Here is a 22,342-nt window from a genome sequence, read left to right on the forward strand (position 1 = left end):
TGTCTGCTGTATTTCTCATGTTTCGCCATGTTGGCCAGACTGGTCTCGAACTCCCAGCCCGAAGTGATCAACCCGCCTCGCCCCCCAGAGTGCCGGGACCACAGGCGTGAGCCACCACGTCCAGCCCCCACATTGCTTCTGGCCTCCGTGGTAGACCTCCGAGACGGAGCGGCCGGGCAGAGGCGCTCCTCACCTCCCAGACGGGGCGGCCAGGCAGAGACGCTCCTCACCTCCTCCCAGACGATAGGTGGCTGGGCAGAGGCGCTCCTCACTTCCCAGACGATGGGTGGCCGGGCAGAGGCGCTCCTCCCTTCCCAGACGATGGGTGGCCGGGCAGAGGCGCTCCTCACTTCTTCCCGGACGGGGCGCCCGGGCAGAGGCGCTCCTCACTTCTTCCCGGACGGGGCGGCCGGGCAGAGGCGCTCCTCACTTCCCAGTCGATGGGTGGCCGGGCAGAAGCGCTCCTCACCTCCCAGACGATGGGTGGCCGGCCAGAGGCGCTCCTCACCTCCCAGACGATGGGTGGCCGGGCAGAGGCGCTCCTCACCTCCCAGACGATGGGTGGCCGGGCAGAAGCGCTCCTCACTTCCCAGATGGGGAGGCCGGGCAGAGGGGCGGCCAGGCAGAGACGCTCCCTACCTCCCAGACGGGGCGGCGGCCGGGCAGGGGCTGCAATCCCAGCACCCTGGTAGGCCAAGGCAGGCGGCTGGGAGGCGGAGGCTGCCGCGAGCCCAGACCACGCCACCGCACTCCAGCCCGGGCAACACCGAGCACCGGGCGAGCGAGACCCCGCCTGCAGTCCCAGCACCCTGGGAGGCCGAGGCGGGCAGAGCGCTCGGGGTCAGGAGCTGGCGACCAGCGCGGCCAAGACGGCGAACGCGCGCCGGCAGGCAAAGGAGAAAAAAACAGGCAGCGGTGGCGCGCGCCGGCAGTCCCAGGCAGTCCGCGGCGCGGGGCAGCAGCGAGACGAGGAGATTGCTGCCCGGGCCACAGAGGGAAAGGAAGGAAGGAAAGAAAGAAGGAAGGAAGGAAAGAAAGAAGGAAGGAAGGAAGGAAGCTAGATGGGTTTTTAAAGGAAAAAAGGAGAAGCGGTCACTAAATGGTCTACCAAGAATTTACATTAAAATAATATAAGCTATTGATTGGCTATCCATTGATTTTTTTGTATCAGGAATTCCAGGATATGAAGATAACAGATAAGAAAAAAAAAAAAGGCCTTTAAACAGTTGCCCCAGGCATGAATGTGGGAGGGCCTGGGGAGCTGTGACTGAAGTTCCATACTCAAGTCTCTCTGGGCCTGATCAATTTTGTATACCTCACATAGCTCAGACTGTTCTGAGCTATTTTTCTTTTCTCAGGTCAATAAGTTGGACTACATTAAAATTAAGAGTTTTTGTGCATCGAAAGATGTGTTAAAAAAATAAAGCAAGCCATTGAGTAAGAGGACATTTGCAACACATACATCCAAAAAGGAGACTTTGGGCGTGGTGGCTCACGCCTGTAACCCCAGCACTTTGGGAGGCCGAGGCAGGTGGGTCACTTGAGGTTAGGAGTTCGAGATCAGCCTGACCAACATGGTGAAACCCCATCTCTACCAAAAAAAAAAAAAAAAAATTAGCTGGGCATGGTTGCGTGTGCCTGTAATTCCAACTACTTGGAGACTGAGGCAGGAGAATTACTTGAACCCGAGAGATGGAGGTTGCAGTGAGCTGAGATCGCACCACTGTACTCCAGCCTGGGTGACAGAGCAAGACTCTGTCTCTAAATAAATAAATAAATAAATAAATGAGACTCATATCAAAATGTATATCAAGGCTGGACATGGTGGCTTATGTCTGTAATCCCAGCACTTTGGGAGGCCGAGGCAGGCAGATTACCTGAGGTCAGGAGCTCAAAACCAGCCTGGCCAACATGGCAAAACCCTGTCTCTATCAAAAATACAAAAACTAGCTGGGGGTGGTGGTGCACATCTGTAATCCCAGCTACTCGGGAGGCTGAGGCAGTAGAATTGCTTGAACCTGAGAGGCAGAGGTTGCAGTGAGCCGAGATCGCACCACTGCACTCCAGTCTGGGTAACAGAGTGAGATTCCGTCAAACAAAAAAAAAAGAAAAAAAAATGTATATCGAACTCCTGCAAATCACAAACAAGCAGAAAAGCCAATGGGAAAATAGGCAAAAGATTTGAAACAGGGGCTTCACAAGAGAATATCCAAATGGCTAATAAGCATATGAAAAGGAACTCAATCTCATTAGTCCCCAGGGAAATGCAATTTAAAAACCGCACTGAGCTCCCACTATACCCACCAGAATAACTAAAGCTGAAAAGAACGACAATGCTAACTGTTATCAGTGCTGTAGAGAAACTGAAACTCTCAAACTTTCCTGGTAGAATATAAATTAGACAATCAATCTGAAAAATTGGCAGTGTCTATTAAAGCTGAACACTTTATATATGTATGTGTATGTCCTATGACCCAGTAATTTACTCCTATTGTTCCACAGAATTTTGTATATATATACAGAAGATAAGTGTAAGAACGTTCATAGAAGCATCATTAGTAATAGCCCCAAATTGTAAACACCTGATGTTCATCAATAGTAGAATGCAAATAGTAGAAATAAATTATGGCAGGTTCATAAAATGCAATTTTAGATAGCAACGGAATTAGTAAATTACAGCTACATGCAAAAACATGAATGAATTTATAACATAATGTTGAGAAAGACACAACAGAGTATATACTGTATGATTTTATTTACATAAAAATAAAAATGGGCAAAATCAATCATTTTAGTAGAAGTTAGGATAGTAGTAGTGACCTTTGGGGAATTTGGAAAAATAATGTCTAAGAGAGCACTTAAGGACGGTTTCTGGGGTGCGGGTAATGTTATGTTTTCTTTTTTTTTTTTGAGACAGTCTCACTCTGTCGCCCAGGCTGGAGTACAGTGGCGCGATCTTGGCTCACTGCAACCTCCGCCTCCCGAGTTCAAGCGATTCTCCTGTCTCAGCCTTTAGGGCCTCACCTCTTAATACCATCTCAATGGCCATTGATTTTTTTTTTTTTTTTTTTTGAGATGGAGTCTTGCTCTGTTGACCAGGCTAGAGTGCAGTGGCACGATCTCGGCTCACTACAACCTCCGCCTCCCGGGTTCAAGTGATTCTCCTGCCTCAGCCTCCAGAGTACCTGAGATTACAGGCATGCACCATGACTCCTGGCTAATTTCTTTTGTATTTTTAGTAGAAACGGGGTTTTGCCATGTTGGCCAGGCTGGTCTGGAACTCCTGACCTCAAGTAATCTGCCCACCTCGGCCTCCCAAAGTGCTGGGATTACGGGTGTGAGCTGCCATGCCTGGCCCAGCCATTAAATTTTAATACATGAATTCTGTGAGACATTTAGACCTTAGCAGTGAGAGTAAAATAAAACAAGTTGAAAAAGAGAAGCTTAATTACTCACAGACTTTTGTTAAAAGACCTGTTGAATGACACCTTTCAGTTATTAGGAAATTGAACCCAGGAGGCAGGAGTGAAATTCAAGACACAATGCTGAGTGAAGAAACTGGCATGGCTGGGTGGCTCACACCTGTAATCCCAGCACTTTTGGGAAGCTGAGGTGGGAAGATCCCTTGAACCTAGGAGTTCAAGACCAGCCTGGGCAACATCGGAAGACCCCGTCTCTATGAAAAAAGAAAGGTGCAAACATGTTTATAAATCTACTTGAAAAAAAAATGAGAAGGCTTAGAACTCCCACTGGAACTAAAATATTATGGACTAATAACATGAAAGATGGGAGAATTGGAGAGAAATAATCTGTTTCTCATATTTTTTTTTTGAGACGGAGTCTTTTTTTTTTTTTTTCCTTCTCCTGCCTCAGCCTCCGAGTAGTGGGATACAGGGCCCGCCACCAGCCTGGTAATTTTTTGTTTTTTAGTAGAGGGGTTTCACGTGTGATCCACCCGCCTCGGCCTCCCAAAGTGCTGGGATTACAAGCGTGAGCCACCGCGCCCGGCCTGTTTCTCATATTTTTTTGTTTGTTTGTTTTGAGACAGAGTCTCGCTGTCGCCCAGGCTGGAGTGCAGTGGCGCGATCTCGGCTCACTGCAGGCTCCGCCCCCTGGGGTTCACGCCATTCTCCTGCCTCAGCCTCTCCGAGTAGCTGGGACTACAGGCGCCCGCCACCTCGCCCGGCTAATTTTTTGTATTTTTAGTAGAGACGGGGTTTCACTGTGTTAGCCAGGATGGTCTCGATCTCCTGACCTCGTGATCTGCCCGCCTCGACCTCCCAAAGTGCTGAGATTACAGGCGTGAGCCACTGCGCCCGGCCGGTTGTTTCTCATATTTTTAAGAAGGATAAATAAAATGATGAGTTTTAAACTTTGTAAAGTCAAGAATTTAATTTTTCCTCCCCTTCCCTTTCCCTTTTTTTCTTTTCTTTCTCCTTCCTTCCTTCCTTCCTTTCCTTCCTTCCTTCCCTCCCTCCTTCTCCTTCCTTTCTTTCTTTCTTCCTTCCTTCCTTGCTTCCTTCCTTCCTTCCCTCTCTCTTTTTCTTTCTGATACAGGGTCTTGCTCTGCCACCCAGGCTAGAGTGCAGTGCTGTGATCATGGCTTACTGCCGCTTTGACCTTCTGAGCTCAAGGGATCCCCCTGCCTCAGCCTCCTGAGTAACTACAGGTGTGTACCATCACATCTGGCTAATTGTTTTTCAATTTTGGTAGAGATAGGGTCTTGCTATGTTGCCCAGACTGGTCTCAAACTCCTGGCTTCAAGTGATCCTCCTGCCTTAGCTTCCCAAAGTGCTGAGATTATAGATGTGGGTTCCCAAGTCTGAATTTAATTTCTAAACAGGTAGAAATAGAACATATCATTTCCATACCAGTAAGGGAGGTAGAGGAGACTAAAGAAATCTTGGCTGATCCTATAGAAAGCTTAAAAGGATGTGAAAAGGCCAGGCATGGTAACATGGGCATATAGTCCCAACTACTTGGGAGCCTGAGGTGGGAGGATCCCTTGACCTAGAAGCTTGAAGTTGCAGTGAGCTACGGTCACACCACTGCACTCCAACCTGGCCAACAGAGTGAGACCTTGTCTCTAAAATAAATAAATAAATAGATAAGCAAAAGAAAAGCATGGCAAATAGAAAGTGCAAAATAAAGTGATAGAAATATAAAAAATATTCAGCAATCACCATAAATGTGAACAGTGTAAATATCTTTATAAAAGACAAAGACTTTCGGCTGGGCACGGTGGTTCACGCCTGTAATCCCAGCACTTTGGGAGGCCGAGGTAGGCAGATCACAAAGTCAGGAGTTTGAGGCCAGCCTGGCCAAAATGGTGAAACCCCATCTCTACTAAAACTACAAAAATTAGCTGGGCCTGGTGGTTCGTACCTGTAATCCCAGCTACTGGGGAGGCTGAGGCAGGAGAATCACCTCAACCTGGGAGGCGGAGGTTGCAGTGAGCTGAGTTTGTGCCACTGCACTCCAGCCTGGGCAAGAGAGCAAGACTCCATCTCAAAAAAAAAAAAAAAAAAAAAGACAGAGACTTTCAAAGTATGTTATAAAACCAAAACTCAGCTATGTGTGGATACACATAAAATATGTAACAGAAAAAATTAAAAGGTATGAAAAAAGTTGTATCAGGCAAATATGAACCAAAGTAAAGCTGGTGTAGCAATATACAATAGTTCAAAATAAATCTTAAGGCAAAAAGCAAGATTATAAAGAGAATCATTATTTAATGATAAAAGGAGTAATTTACTAGAAAAATATAACAGGTATGAGCATAACACTTAAGAAAACGTCAAAATATATATAGCACAAATGGATGGAATTACCAAGAGAAACAAACACATCCACAACCACATTGGGCAGGCTTAACACCTCTCTTAGAAACAAAGAGCTTATAAAAACTTGTAAGAACATAGATTTCAGTGGCGCTACTTGGGAGGCTGAGGTGGAAGGATTGCTTGAGCCCAGGTCAAGGCTGCAATAAGCTGGGATCATATCACTGCACTCTAATGCATCTCCCCTGCCAAAAAAAAAAAAAAAAAAATGGGAAAAGATTGGGTGTAGTGGCTCACACCTGTAATCCTAACACTTTGGGAGGCTGAAATGGGAGGATTGCTTGAGTCCAGGAGTTCAAGACCAGCCTGGACAACATAGCAAGACCTTGTCTCTGCTAAAAAAAACAAAACAAATCAACAACAACAACAAAAAGAATACCTAGGGCTGGACGCAGTGGCTCACACCTGTAATCCCAGCACTTTGGGAGGCCGAGGTGGGCAGATCACCTGAGGTCATGAGTTCAAGACTAGCCTGGCCAAAATAGCCAAACCCCTTCTCTACTAAAAATACAAAAATTAGCCAGGCATGGTGGTGCATGCCTGTAATCCCAGCTACTCAGAGACTGAGGCAGGAGAATCACTTTAACCTGGGAGGCAGAGGTTGCAGTGAGCCGAGATCATGCCACTGCACTCTAGCCTGGATGACAGAGCGAGACTCCATCTCAGAAAAAAAAAATAATAATAATAATATAAAAAATAAATAAAAGAATACCTAGAACTGGGTGTGGTGGTATGAACCTGCAGTCTCAGCCACGTGGGAGGCTGAGGCAGGAAGATTAATTGAGCCCAGGAATTCAAGTCCAGCCTGGGCAACATAGCAAGGCTCTATCTCTTAAAACATACACAAAGCCCAAGTGCAGTGGCTCACACCTGTAATCCCAGCACTTTGGGAGGCTGAGGTGGGAGGATCGCCTGGGTCCAGGTGGTCGAGGCTGCAGTGAGCCGAGATCATGCCACCGCACTCCAGCCTGGGTGATAGAGTGAGACCTTATGTCAAACAACAACAAAACAAAGACACCTGGAACTTACACATTTGACCACACATTGGACCACCAAAGAAGAGTCAATACATGTCAAAGAGGACAAATTATAAACTAACAAAGACTTCCCTTTGGCCAAAACTTCAGTCAACGTCCTCTGAGTCCTCCACCTCCATAGGCCTGACCTCGGGCTTCCCTCTCTATCTTTGTAGAATCCAGTTTGAGCAAATGACCAGCTAAGTCAGTTTAACAAAATCTAGGCCAGGCACGGTGGCTTGCGCCTGTAATCCTAGCACTTTGGGAGGCCAAGGTGGGTGGATCAGCCTGGGCAACATGGTGAAAACCCATCTCTACAAGAAATATAAAAAAATTAAGACGCATGCCTGTGGTCCCAGCAACTTGGAGGCTGAGGCAGGAGGATCATGAGTCCAGATGGTCAAGGCTGCAGTGAGCCGAGAACGTGTCACTGCACTCTGGCCTGGGTGATAGAGTGAGACCCTGTCTCAACAAAAAAGAAAGAAAGAAGAAGGAAAGAAGAAGAAAGGGAAGGAGAGGGGAGGGAGGGGAGGGGAGGGGAGGGGGAGGGGGAGGGGAGGGGGAGGAGGAGGGAAAAAGAAGGCAGGCCCCAACCTTGGTATCTGACCCCCTTGATATCTTATCACCCTGGCCTGCCTTCAGCAATAATGCTATGAGTCAGTTTAGCCAGAACAGAAGTGCTTTTATCCTCGATGTTTCTTTTTAGTAGTTTTCCATCCACTGACACCCAACCTCCCACTCCTTGGTTATAGATCCCCACTTGTCCTTGTTGGAGTTGCAGTTGAGTCCACTCTCTCCCCCACTACAAGACCCCATCACAATGGTCCCTATACCTATTACCATAGCTCACCTTGGATAAAACCTGCCTTTCCATCTTTAACAAGCATCGTGAATCATTTTTTCTTTAGCAAGACCCAGTGCAATAAAATATAAAATCACTATCAAAAAGAGAGCTCCTAAATCTTATGTGTTTGTAATTTAAAAATATGCTTACATTAATTATTGGGACAATTTGGGAAAACTTAATATGGACTACATATTACACAGTATATTAAACAAAAATTATAGGAGCCCATTATTTTGGACAAAGTTCCTGCACTAGGCCCTAACAGACCAGACTGAAAATCAAAATGGAGTCACCCATGCTACAGTTCCATTTTCACCACACCCACAATAAATTGTTGGTTTACCTTTGAAGAAATCAGAAGGAAGAGACAGCGGATTTCCCAAACAGACCTGTTTAAATCTTTAATTGATATAATAAAGTCTTTACACAAAAAAGTAGCCTAAAATAATCTGCTGTTAACTAATCCGTTATTTTTATTTTGTTCTGTCTTCCTTTCCCTGCCTTAAAAGAAACAGTAATTTGATTTTATTTTAATGAATTTATTTATTTAGAGATGGAGTCTCTCTCTGTTGCCCAGGCTGGAGTACAATGGTGCAATCTCAGCTCGCTGCAACCTCCACCTCCCAGGTTCAAGCGATTCTCTTGAATTAGTTCAAGATTCACTTGAACGTGGGAGGCGGAGGTGCAGTGAGCTGAGATCGCACCACTGCAATCCAGCCTGGGCGAGATTCAGTCTCAAAAAGAAAAGAAAAAGAAAAAAAAAGAATATCTACAAATAAATGAAGTACACAGTCCAAACCTGTGTTTTTGAAGGCTCAACTGTAATGCACTCTTTGTTTCTTCTTTCTTCAGCCCTTCTCTGTCTATAGGGCCAATCTCCATGGCCAGGTGTGGTGGCTCATGCCTGTAATTCCAGCACTTTGGGAGGCTGAGGCAGGAGGATTGCCTAAGCTCAGGAGTTCAAGACCAGCCTGTACAACATACTAAGACCTCATCTCTACCAAGAACAAAAAAATCAGCCAGGCATGGTATTGCATGCCTGTAGTCCCAGCTACTGGGGAGGCTGAGGTGGGAGGATCACTTGAGCTCAGGAGATTGACGTTTCAGTGAGCTGTGATTGTGTCACTGCACTCCAGCCTGGGTGACAGAGACCCTGTCTCAAGAAAAAAAAAAAAAAAAAAAGCCAACCTTCTCTGCTCAGCTCATTATAACACTTATTCTGTTTTATGGAATAAAGTGTTGCCTGATTCTAGAATCACACATAAAGGCAATTGAGATCTTTATTATAAATTTATTGTAATTTTGTCTTTTGACATGTATAAATATTAAATATCTTGTGTGTGATAATGTGGCCTCTATTTTTGTTGAGATGCAATTACTCTCTTCTAGTATAATTATTCTCAAATGTTTTTATTTTGGTGTTACCACCCAACAGGTTCTTCTTCCTTGCCACGCAGAAAAAGCCAATATGTTGAAACAGAAGGTGTTGCAGTAGAGAAAGAGTTTAACAATCATAGGGTGCTGAGCAGAGGACCAGAGATGTTTCTCAAATCCATCTCATCAAGAACTCAGAGGCTAGGGCTTTTAAGGACAATTTGACAGTCAGGGGACTAAGGAATTGGTGCTGCTGATTGGCTGGGGATGAAATAAGAGGAATGTTTAAACTGTTTGGTGTGCTGAGTCAGTTTCTGAGTGGGGTCACAGGACTGGCAGAGTCAGTCCCTTGGTGTGGGTCATGGATCTGAGTGAAGTCAGTTGGTCTGCCAGAATGCAAAAGTGTGAGAAATATCTCAGACCAGCCTTAGGTTTACAATAGTGATGTTATCTATAGGAACAACCAGGGAAGTTGCAAATCTTGTGACCTCCAGCAGTTACAAATCTATATGGCTGCTGAGCAGTAAGTGATTATAGGAAAGCAAGTATGCTTACAGGTTAGCATAATTCAGACCCCTCCCATGCTTCTAAATTCGAGGTCTTTCATTGGCTTTACGAAGGCAGTTTCAGTCCCAAACATGATGGGGGTTAGTTCTGAGAAAGGATTATTATCATCCTCCTTTTCTTTTCTTTCTTTTCTCTCTCTCTCTCTCTTTTTTTTTTTTTTCTGTAGAAACAGGGTCTCACTCTGTTGTCCAGGCTGGTCTCAAACCCCTGGCTTCAAGTGATCCTCCAGCCTCAGCCTCCCAAAGTGCTTAGATTACAGGCATGAGCCACTGTGCCAGGCTAATCCTTGCTTTAAGGTTAAACTATAAACAAAATTCTTCCCATAGTTAGCTTGGCCTATGCCCAGGAATGAGCAAGGGCAGTTAGCTTGTGAGGTTAGAAGCAAGATGAAGTCAGTTATATTATATTTCTCTCACTGTTAGAATTTTTGCAGAGGTGGTTTTACTGGCATCCTTTTACATACATTGTTTTTGAGGATTCCAAAGAGGTTTTGCATTTATGGGTTATATATAACCATATTTACTGAGTTAAAAGTTAGAAATGAATATGTTTTAGAAATATTTGTTTAGGCCGGACGCGGTGGTTCACGCCTGTAATCCCAGCACTTTGGGAGGCCGAGATGGGCAGATCACGAGGTCAAAAGATTGAGACCATCCTGGCCAACATGGTGAAATCCCATCTCTACTAAAAATATAAAAATTAGCTGGACGTGGTGGGACATGCCTGTAGTCCCAGCTACTTGGGAGGCTGAGGCAGGAGAATCGCTTGAACCCGGGAGGCAGAGGTTGCAGTGAGCCGAAATCACGCCATTGCACTCCAGCCTGGCGACAGAGGGAGACTCCATCTCAAAAAAAAAAAAAAAAAAGAAATATTTATTTATTTAAAAATAACTACAGTTTCCAAAAAAAACTTCAAAAGAAGAATTGCATTGTTTACATTTTTGCAATTCTCTCAATATCTGACTTAATGAAAGTAGCTGGATTCTCATAGCTGCTTCTGCATTTGTGTTGCTATTATGCTGTTTGGGTTGAAGTATATGAAGAAAACCCAGCCTCACACAGCTGCAAAAGGAATGGGAGGGAGTATTTCATAGTTTTTTCAGATATTGAGAATATAACCATCCCTTGGTATCCATAGAGGATTGTTCCAGAACTTCCTGTGGATACCAAAATCTCAGGATGCTCAAGTCCCTGATAGAAAATAGTGTAGTACTTAGATATGACCAACAAATATCTGTCTGTATACTTTATTTATTTACTTATTTATTTAGAGATGGAGTCTTGCTCTGTCGCCCAGGCTGGAGTGCAGTGGCAGGATCTCAGCTCACTGCAACCTCCGCCTCCTGGGTTCAAGTGATTCTCCCGCCTCAGCCTCCCAAGTAGCTGGAATTACAGGCACCCGCCATCATGCCTGGCTAGTTTTTGTATTTTTGTAGAGACGGGGTTTCACCATGTTGGCCAGGCTGGTGTTAAACTCCTGACCTCGGTGATCCGCCCACCTCGGCCTCCCAAAGTGCAGGGATTACAGGCATCAGCCACCTCACCCAGCCCTGTCTATATACTTGAAATCATCTCTGGATTATTTATAGTACGTAATACAATGTAAATAGTTGTATAGTTGTTATACTGTATTGTTTAGGAAATAATGATAAGGAAAAAGAGTCTGTACATGTTCTTTTTTTTTTTTTGAGACGGAGTCTTGCTCTGTCACCCAGGCTGGAGTGCAGTGGCGCGATCTCGGCTCACTGCAAGCTCCGCTTCCAGGGTTCACGCCATTCTCCTGCCTCAGCCTCTCCGAGTAGCTGGGACTACAGGCGCCCGCCACCACGCCCGGCTAATTTTTTGTATTTTTGGTAGAGACGGGGTTTCGCCGTGGTCTCGATCTCCTGACCTCATTATCCGCCCGCCTCGGCCTCCCAAAGTGCTGGGATTACAAGCGTGAGCCACCGCGCCCGGCCAACATGTTCTATACAGAAGCAATCTTTTGTCTGAATATTCTTCATCCATGGTCAGTTGAATCCATGGATGCAGACCCCTTTGGATACAGAGAACTGACTGCACTCACTTTCTGTAACAAAATGCACAAGTGATAGTTTCTTAAAAGTTACTTGCAAGGTAGAATTTGAAACAATGAGTATTTTGTACTGTATTACATTTAAATCCTTTTTTTTTTTTTTGAGACAGGGTCTCACTCTGTTGCCCAGGCTGGAGTGCAGTGGTATGATCTCGGCTCACTGCAACCTCTGCCTCCCAGGCTCAGGTGACCCTCCCACTCCCGAGTAGCTGGAATTACAGGCATGTGCTACTGAGACTGGCTGTGTCTGTTTGTTTTTAAAATAAACAATATATATCTCAATTGTTTTTTTCTGGTTATAAAAGTAATAGATGCTTGTTACATGACATTCAAACCCCACAGAACTGTATAAAGTAGAAATTGAGAGTCTTGCATTATCCCACCCCTCCCTCATACTCTTTGGCTTAAGTGCCTTCAATTTTTCATGTATGTGTATGTGTGTGTACATATGGTTACTTCTCTGCAATTTTCTCCTTTTATTTATTATATCATGTAACTTTTTTGTTGTTGTTGTTTTTTGAGACAGGGTCTCACTCTCTCACTCTGTCACCCAGTCTGTAGTGCAATGGTGTGATCTCAGCTCACTACTACCTCTGTCTCTGGGTTCAAGTGATCCTCTCACCTCAGTCTCCCAAGTAGCTGGGACCACAGGTGCATTCCACCATGCCCAGCTAATCTCTGTATTTTTTGTAGAGACTAGATTTCACCATTTTGCCCAGGCTGGTCTCAAACTCCTGGACTCAAGCAATCTACCCTCCTCGGCCTCCCAAAGTGCTGGGATTACAGGCGTGAGCCATCACACCTGGCACACAGAACATCTCTTGATGTCAGCAAATATTGACCTACCTCATTATTTTTTTGATGTCTTCCTTATGTTTTATTCCATTCTTTTAATTATTTTTATTTTTTGTTATTTTATTATTTTTTATTATTATTATTATTTTTTGAGATGGAGTCTCGCTCTATCGCCCAGGCTGGAGTGCAGTGGCGCAATCTCAGCTCACTGCAAGCTATGCCTCCCGGGCTCATGCCATTCTCCTGCCTCAGCCTCCCAAGTAGCTGGGACTACAGGCGCCCACCACCAAGCCCGGCTAATTTTTTGTATTTTTTGTAGAGACGGGGTTTCACCATATTAGCCAGGATGGTCTCGATCTCCTGATCTCGTGATCCACCCGCCTCGGCCTCCCAAAATGCTGGGATTACAGACGTGAGCCACTGCGCCCATCCTATTATTATGTTTTGAGACAGAGTTTCACTCTTGCCCAGGCTGGAGTACAGTGGTGCGATCTCGGCTCACTGCAACCTCTGCCTCCCAGGTTCAAGCAATTCTCCTGCCACAGCCTCCCGAGTAGCTGGGATTACAGTTGCCTCCCACCACACCCAGCTAATTTTTGTACTTTTAGTAGAGAAGGGGTTTCGCCATGTTGGCCAGGCTGGTCTCGAACTCCTGACCTCATGTGATCCGCCTGCCTCAGCCTCCCAAAGTGCTGGGATTACAGGCATGAGCCACCACACTCGGCCCATTCTTTTTATGTTTTTATGTTGAATTAAATTAAAGTATTATTTTTTTCAGAGACAGGATCTTGCTGTCTTGCCCAGGCTGGTCTCAAACACCTGGCCTCAACCAATCCTCCCACCTTGGCCTCCCAAACTGCTGGGATTTCAGGTGTGAGAGCCACCATGCCTGGCATCATTCTATGTCTCAAATCCAACACCCTCACCCCTTGTCCCACACTTCATAAACATACCACAAATTAAAATCTCACAAGGGTAACTATTTAAATCATTTTACCTTCTTCTTTCCTTGCTCAAAAGGAATGCCCTGCATCATTAGATTATTGTTAATGCCTTTTGAAAAAAAGTATGAAAAATAATTAATACTTTGTTTTTTATTAATAGTACAGTTTTAGATTTACAGACTAATTGAGCAAAGTAATACATAGAGTTCTCGATACCCATCCTACCACCCCAGCCCATCCTTCATAGTCTCTCCCATTAATATTTTACCCTTGTTATACTTATTACAATTGATGAAAAAATATTGATATATTATTATTAACTATAGTCCATAGTTTACATTAAGGTTCATTGTGTTGTACAGTTCTAGGGGTTTTGACAATGTAATAACATGTAACCACCATTACATTTCCTTCCTCTTCCCCTTTTCCTTCCTTCCTTCCTTCCTTCCTTCCTTCCTTCCTTCCTTCCTTCTTCCTTCCTTCCTTCCTTCCTTCCTTCCTTCCTTCCTTCCTTCCTTCCTTCCTCCCTCCCTCCCTCTCTTTCATTCTTTCTTTTCTTCTTCTTTTTTGAGACAGGGCCTTACTTTGTCACCTAGGCTGGAGTGTGGTGACACAAATTTGGCTGCAGTGTCAACCTCCTGGCCTCAAACGGTCCTCCCTTCGTGACCTCCTTTAATGCTGGGATTACAGGCATGAGCCACTGTGCCTGGCCAATCCACTGTTTTGAAATATCTGTTGACACATTCATTTCCCCATGTTCCTCAGTGGATTGAGGTCCTCTCAGGAAAGGAATGTGCCCTCTTGTCCATCCCTGGGTCAGGACTGGCATGTCATAGGGGCTCAGTAAACTGGTGCCATGTAGGCCAGGTGCAGTGGCTCGCACCTATAATCTCAGCACTTTGGGAGGCCAAGGCGGGCGGATCATTTGAGGTCAGGAGTTTGAGACCAGCCTGGCCAACATGGCTAAATCCCATAAAAAAATACAAAAAATTAGCCGGGCATAGTGGTGCATGCCTGTAATCCCAGCTACTCAGGAGGCTGAGACAGGAGAATTGGTTGAACCTGGGGGGTGGAGGTGCGATGAGCGGAGAGCATGCCATTGCACTCCAGCCTGGGTGACAGAGCAAGACTCTGTCTCAAAACAAAACAAAACCAACAACAACAAAAAAAAACTGGTGCGTTGTAGATGTGAACAATCTGATAATATTAACATCACTAGCAGCAGATCCCCTCAACGTGTGCCAGGCACCATTCTAAGCATTTTATCTGCATGAGTTCATTTAATTGTCAGAATTACCCTAGGAGCCGGGCGCGGTGGCTCACGCTTGTAATCCCAGCACTTTGGGAGGCCGAGGCGGGCGGATCACGAGGTCAGGAGATCGAGACCACGGTGAAACCCCGTCTCTACTAAAAATACAAAAAATTAGCCGGGCGTGGTGGCAGGCGCCTGTAGTCCCAGCTACTCGGGAGGCTGAGGCAGGAGACTGGCGTGAACCCGGGAGGCGGAGCTTGCAGTGAGCCGAGATGCGCCACTGCACTCCAGCCTGGGTGACAGAGCGAGACTCCGTCTAAAAAAAAAAAAAGAATTACCCTAGGAGTAGGTGCTGTTATTATCCACATTTTGCAGATGCAGAAACTGAGGCTCAGAGAGGTTAACTGACTTGCCCAGGCAATGAGACCTTGAATCATACAAATTATTTCTGCAAATTGGATGAAATCTGTATACTTTAGGAATCTGCTGCAACATGATAATGTTGCAACTGGTTCTTTTTTTTTTTTCAAGATGGAGTCTTGCTCTGTCGACAGGCTGGAGTGCAGTGGAGCAATCTCGGCTCACTGCAACCTCTGCCTCCCAGGTTCAAGTTATTCTCCTGCCTTAGCCTCCCAAGTAGCTGGGACTATAGACACTCGCCACCACACCTGGCTAGTTTTTTTTTGTTTTGTTTTGTTTTGTTTTTAGTAGAGATGGGGTTATACCATGTTGGCCAGGATGGTCTTGATCTCTTGACCTCGTGATCCACCTGCCTCAGCCTCCGAAAGTGCTGGGATTACAGGCATGAGCCACTGCTCCTGGCCAGCACCTGGTTCTTTGTAATGACTTTTAATCATTTCCCATAGCCCCAACTCTGGGTCTCTGGTTTTTACTTGGATTAAGCTATATTGCCCAGGTTGGCCTTAAACTCCTGGGCTCAAGCGGTCCTCCTGCCTCAGCCTCCCAAGTAGCTGGGATTACAGGTACGTGCCACTGAGAATGGCTCTTGGCTCTCTAGTTTTATTAATATTAGGAATTTTTAGGATTAACTTAAGTGATGAGATAAAATTTCAAGAAATTAAATAGTATTTCAAAATATTTCAAATTTGCTTCTGAACCCCATTGATGTCCATTTTCCAAAGCTAAAATCAGAATAGATTTTGTGCTCTTTTATTGGAGGGGTCTGGGGGGGTTGGATACCCTACATGATGACCCAGGTAAATGAATGCTACTGTCCCTGCAGCCCCTACCCTCAGTGCAGGCTTGTGAAGGTGGGCTTGGACTTGGCCATTGTCTTAGTGCAGGATGCTATAACAAAAATATCACAGATTGGGTGGTTTAAACAACAGAATTGGCTGGGCATGGTGGCTCACGCCTGTAATCTCAGCACTTTGGGAGGCCGAGGTGGGCGGATCACCTGAGGTTAGGAGTTTGAAACCAGCCTGATCAATATGGTGTAACCCCGTCTCTACTAAAAATACAAAAATTAGCCGGGCGTGGTGGTGTGCACCTGTAATCCCAGCTACTCGGGAGGCTGAGATAGGAGAATCACTTGAACCCAGTAGGCAGAGGTTGCGGTGAGCCGAGATTGTGCCACTGCACTCCAGCCTGGATGACAGAATGAGACTCCATCTCAAAAAATAAATAAAATAAAATAAAATAATAAAATAAAATAATAAAATAAATAAATAAAATAAAATAAAATAAAATAAGTAAAAAATAACAGAATTTTTTTTTTTCTGTTGGTTCTGGAGTCTAAAAAGTCCAAGATCAAGGTGCTGGTTGATTCGGTTCCTGGTGACGGCCCTCTTCCTGATTATGACCTCACATGGCAGAAAGAGATCTTCTCTCACCTGTCTCTTTTTACAAGGGCACTAATCCCATTCATGAAGGCATGACCTAATTACCTCCCAGAGACTCTGCCTCCAAACACCATCACACTGGCTTAGGGCTTCAGCATATGAATTTTGGAGGACACAAACATTCAGTCCAGGCCGGGCACAGTGGCTCACACCTGTAATCCCAGCACTTTGGGAGGCCGAGGTGGGAGGATCGCTTGAGGTCAGGAGTTCAAGACCAGCCTGGCCAACATGGTGAAATCTTGATAATTAAAAATACAAAAACTAAGGCTTGGCGCAGTGCCTCACGCCTGTAATCCCAGCACTTTGGGAGGCTGAGGCAGGCGGATCACAAGGTCAAGAGATCGAGACCATCCTGGCCAACATGGTGAAACCCTGTCTCTACTAAAAATACAAAAATTAGCCGGGAGTGGTGGCGGGTGCCTATAGTCCCAGCTACTCGGGAGGCTGAGGCAGGAGAATCACTTGAACCTGGGAGGCAGAGGTTGCAGTGAGCCGAGATTGCGCCACTGCACTCCAGCCTGGCGACAGAGCAAGAGTCCATCTCAAAATAAATAAATAAATAAATAAAAATAAAAACTACCTGGGCATGGTGGCATACACCTATAATCTCAGCTACTCAGGAGGCTGAGGCAGGAGAATTGCTTGAACCTGGGAGGTGGAGGTCAGAGTGAGCTGAGATCACGCCACTGCACTCCAGACTGGGCGACAAAGTGAAACTCCGTCTCAAAAAAAAAAAAAAGAGAGAAAAAAACAAAACAAAAAAACATTCAGTCCATAGCAGCCACCAAGTGTGAGTTGGGTCTGGCTGTGGGCAGTAGAGAACCTGTTTGGTGGAGGGAGGGGACAACGCAAGGGCACCGAGGCAGTGACAATTCAGGAGAATGCTACATTTAGGGATCCTGGGAAGGGGGAAATAGCAGAAGAGAAGAGAGGAGAGGGAGGTGGAGGCCATGGACTGTTAGAAGCTGTTCAGAGTTGATTGTGTATGGCGTGGGAAGCTCCTGTGGGTATCTGAGCTGTGGAGTAGCTGCTCAGGACTGGGCTTTAGGAGGACAGTGCTGGAAGCAGCAGGTAGGGCAGATTGGGTGGGGGAGGGGGCACAGACAGCTGGCAGGGAAATAAGTTTGGAGATGACCATAAATAGCTCTGCTGTCAACGCCTCTCCCACAACTCTCTCCTGCTCCTATTCTCCGATTTCTAATAATGGCTGTGCCATTCTTCCAGCCCCACGGATGGAAGTCTGAGTCACTCTGACTCCTCCCCCGGCCATGCTCCATGTCAAACCAGCTACAATTCCTGCTGATTCTATCTGCTCTACACCATCTCTGGAGCCCTGCCTCTCTTGGGGGTTCCGCCAGCACCCTGTGTCAGGCCTGTCCCTAGCTCAGGAACTCTTGTCTCTCTTCCCCAGGCTCTATCCCAATACCCTCTCACCACTGTTGCCAAATGTTACTGTCTGCCTATTGCACACCACAAAACGAATGCCCTGGAGTGTTGGCTGGAAGAAACGTGAGTCCCCGCGGGATTCACTCCTGTAATGCCAGCACTTTGGGAGGCCAAGGTGGGAGGATCACTTGAGGCCAGGAGTTCCAGAACAGTCTGGGAAACATGCTGAAACCCTGTCTCCACAAAAAATACAAAAATCAGCCAGGCATGCACCTGTAGTCCCAGCTACTCGGGAAGCTGAGGCGGGAGGATTGCTTGGGCCCGGGAGGTCAAGGCTGCAGTGAGCCGAGATTGCACCACTGCACCATTGCACTCCAACCTGGGCAACAGAGTGAGACCCTGTCTCAAAAAAAAAAAAAGAAAGAAAGAAAAAGGCTGGCGCGGTGGCTTGTGCCTGTAATTCCAGCTACTTGGGAGAGTGAAGCAAGAGAATCACTTGAACCTGGGAGGCAGAGGATGCACTGAGCCGAGATCACACTGCTGCACTCCAGCCTGGGCAACACAGCAAGACTCAATCTCAAAAAAAAAAAAGAGGCTGGGCATGGTGGCTCATGCCTGTAATCCCAGCACTTTTGGAGGCTGAGGCGGGCTGATCACCTGAAGTCAGGGGTTCAAGACCAGCCTGGCCAACATGGTGAAACCCCTGTCTCTACTCAAAATACAAAAATTAGCTGGGCGTGGTGGCGCGTACCTGTAATCCCAGCTACTTGAGAGGCTGAGACAGAGGAGAATTGCTTGAACCTGGGAGGCAGAGGTTGCAGTGAGCCGAGTCCCACCACTGTACACCAACCTGGGCAACAGAGCAAGACTCTGTCTCCAAAGAAAAAAGAAAAAGAAATGTGAGTCCCTGACTGCTCCCAGCTGTCCTGTCTGGCCTCCCGCCAGACCTTAGAGCTCTTTGAAGAGGCAGCTAGATGGATGCTCCTCCCCCAGGCTCTCCAGGGGCTCCTGCATCCGAGGTGCTTTTCTCCTTGCCAGATGCTTCAAGTGTCATCTACACTCCTCTTGGGACACTTTCTTTCTTTTTTTTTTTTTTTAAATAGAGATTAAGGTCTCACTCTGCTGCCCAAGCTGGCCTCAAACTCCTGAGCTCAAGGAGTTTGCCTTGACCTTCCAAAGTGCTGGGATTACAGGTGTGAGCCACCACGCCCAGCAGACACTTTCCTCTTGTGCCTGGGTTTATGGTGATTGTATACATGTGTGTCTGGCTCCCAGAGGGTGGGGACGGAGTGATACAAATTTTTGTGCATCCACAGGGAACTTGCACGTGACCTAAATTCAATGACAAATTGGGGTTTGATTGAAAAATATGGAGGGGTGGAAATTTTCAATTCCACTTACCCCAAATGGGAGGATCTAAGCCCCTTTCCTTTAAACACCATCTTTCTCTGCAGCAGCTTTCAGGGCCAATAGTTACCATCACCAGGAATTCCAGACCAGCACAATAAATAGAGGCTGTGGTTTCTCCCTCTTTCTCCTTAAAAAAGTAATAGAAAAAAAATTAGCCGGGCATGGTGGCATGCTCTTATAGTCCAAGCTACTGAGGAGGCTAAGGTGGGAGGATCACTTGAGCCCGGGAGGTCGAGGCTGCAGGGAGCCGTGATCATACCACTGCACTCCAGCCTGGGCAACAGAGTGAGACCCTGTCTTGGAAAAAACAAAAAACAAAAAAAAACAAAAAACCCCCAAAAACAGTACTGGAATATGGGCCAGGTATGTTGACTTGAACTGGAGTTTTATTACTTCCCAGCAGTGTGACATTGAGCAAGTGTGGTAACCTCTACTAGCCAAATGGAGCTGGCATCAGCTGCCTCACCAAACAGGGATTATATGGGAAAGGCTGGCGTGGAGCTGGGGCCCTGGGAGGCAGGCAGTTAGAAGCAGTTTAAAGTCTTGCCTCATTTGCCTCCACCTGATGCTGTGCTTACAAAGAACACAAGTGCTCCCCTTCTGATCCCTCAGCAGGCAAAGACCAGACTCTGGAACACACCTACAGTGCTGCCTCTGGCCAGGTCTCTGAGATACGAGTCCAGCATGCAGAGGAAGGGGCAAGTCCTTGGTGCGGGTAGGGAAGCAGCAATTTCATTACCGCCCTTTCAGGGGTGGCGGTGTGGGTGGTTGAAATACATAAGTCTGATTGGACCAGAAGGATCTTCAGGGGTCCAGTCTTCCAGTTTACAGGTGTGGGCATTGAGATCCAGGCACCTGATAATACCAGGTTGGCAGGAAAGCCAAATGCCAGAGGCTTCCACGGTCTCTACTTGTGTTTGGAGCAACAGAATTCTGAACAGAGTCAAAGGGATAAGGGGTCTTTCTGGCACAAGCTGGCCCAAAACCAGGCCTTTGACAGAGGCCTCAGACTCTGGGGGGCCCAAAAGCAGCCCTCCCTTGGGCTCAGCCTTCTGGATCCCAGGGCCAGAGTAGTAGCTCTGCCGGCTAGGACTTGGTGAGGGGAGCTTTGAAGTCACTAGTTGAAGGTCACCTTCCTGGCCCAGCTCCACCTGGCAATGTTGACTGTGAGGCAGTGGAGGGGAGGGCTGAGAACACAGAAGAGAAAGGTTGCTCCTATTTGGAGTGAATTAGCGTGACTGAGAAAGCAGAGAAGGGAAGGAGGTCAGGTTTTTCCAAATAAAACCCAGCCCTCAGCTCGTGTCTTAGTTTAAGAAAACAGATGAAGAGAGAAACTTTGTTTGTGGCAGAACCAATTACAACTGTCTTTTGTGGCCAGGTGCAGTAGCTCACACCTGTAATCCCAGTGCTTTGGGAGGCCGAGGTGGGAGGATCATTTGAGTTTAGGAGCTGGAGACCAGCCTGGGCAACATAGTGAGACCCCCCCATCTCTATTTTTAATTAAAAAAAAAAAAAACATCTTTTGTATGCAAACAGGCAAAAATGGAACTGTTTCTACTGTGGCTGCTTGACTACTCTAGGGTCTCAGAAAACAATACCCCAAAGTGCAGGCCTCAGGAGCAGCTCTCTCTGACGCTCTCCCTCCCTCCTGTCTTTGGCCCCTCACTCTCCTCCGAGGCCAGCCATAGAAACTAGAATCCTTCTTCCTCAAGGCAGGTCATAGAAACCAGAGCCCTTCTCCCCCAAAGCCAGACATCAAACCCAAAAATATTACTCTAACTTTCTCCCACACGTTTCTGGGTAAAAACTGGCCATAAGGCCGGGCGCGGTGGCTCACGCTTGTAATCCCAGCACTTTGGGAGGCGGAGGCGGGCGGATCACGAGGTCAGGAGATCGAGACCACGGTGAAACCCCATCATTAGCCGGGCGTGGTGGCGGGCGCCTGTAGTCCCAGCTACTCGGAGAGGCTGAGGCAGGAGAATGGCGTGAACCCGGGAGGCGGAGCTTGCAGTGAGCCAAAAAAAAACAAAAAAAACTGGCCATAAATTATCCGACCTACCTTGTTTGCTTGCAGGTCCTAAGACCCCTCCATCCCAGAGAGAGTCCTGCCCCGTACTCAGAAGGAAGGAATGCTGCAGAGAGAGGCCAAGAAGAATCTACATGGACAGGACTTGCTGGGTTTCCCCACTCAGGTTATTGGCCTTCTGGTCCAATCATATTTCTTTTATCTTTTTTTTTTTTTTTTTTTTTTGAGACGGAGTCTCGCTCTGTTGCCCAGGCTGGAGTGCAGCGGCATGATCTCAGCTCACTGCAATCTCTGCCTCCCAGGTTCAAGTGATTCTCCCGCCTCAGCCTCCTGAGTAGCTGGGATTACGGGCGCGTGCCACCATGCCCAGCTAATTTTTGTATTTTTAGTCGAGATAGGGGTTTCATTATGTTGGCCAGGCTGGTCTCGAACTCCTGACTTCAAGTGATCCGCCTGCCTCGACCTCTCAAAAGTTCTAGGATTACAGGCGTGAGCCACTGCGCCCGGCCCAAAGTGAGATTTCAACTCTCTCTACACCAGCTGGACCTGACAGCGGACTCGAGGAGGCGCAGGCGCCGCCGGTGGTCTTAGCTCAAGAATGCAGCAGCCGCGCTGGGCTAATGCGCCTTGGGGTTCAGCCCGGCAGGGGAGGGAAGCAAGAATTCGCTCAGATTGGCCTTTGGGTTTCAGCTAAAGCGTCAGCAACGGACATCCAGGTTTACATGGGGCATCCTGGAGAGGGTCAGCCTCGCAAGTGGCTCTGCTAATCCCCCAGCCCTGATCCCGCTCGCGGGTCCCGGTGCGTCTCACGCCTGTACCTCCTGCGGAACTGGGCTTTCAGCTGCGCCCAGAGAAGCACCAGCCGGGCCTGGCCGCCGGGTCCCGGCTCCCGCGGGACGCTGGAAGCGTCGGCGGCCCTGGCCCCGCCTCCTCCCCGGCAAGGCCCAATG

At 47.1% G+C, this 22,342-nt stretch overlaps 1 long non-coding RNA gene across 2 annotated transcripts in view; it reads right to left on the bottom strand.

Moving 5' to 3' along the window:
* Nucleotides 1–22,342, bottom strand: part of LOC131381098 (uncharacterized) — a 44,129-nt gene that overhangs the window by 21,063 nt on the left and 724 nt on the right. Inside the window, exons 1-3 of one of the 2 annotated variants that reach the window (XR_009209565.1) lie at nt 22,211–22,284; nt 19,358–19,493; nt 17,151–17,292 (exon numbers count right to left, since the gene is read on the bottom strand). This is a non-coding gene — a long non-coding RNA (uncharacterized LOC131381098). Of the gene's footprint in view, nt 1–17,150; nt 17,293–19,357; nt 19,494–22,210; nt 22,285–22,342 lie in introns of those variants that run through there. The other variant, XR_009209564.1, reaches the window with a different exon arrangement.

The sequence above is a fragment of the Hylobates moloch genome, unplaced genomic scaffold (assembly GCF_009828535.3).
Source record: "Hylobates moloch isolate HMO894 unplaced genomic scaffold, HMol_V3 SCAFFOLD_14, whole genome shotgun sequence".
Taxonomy (NCBI): domain Eukaryota; kingdom Metazoa; phylum Chordata; class Mammalia; order Primates; family Hylobatidae; genus Hylobates; species Hylobates moloch.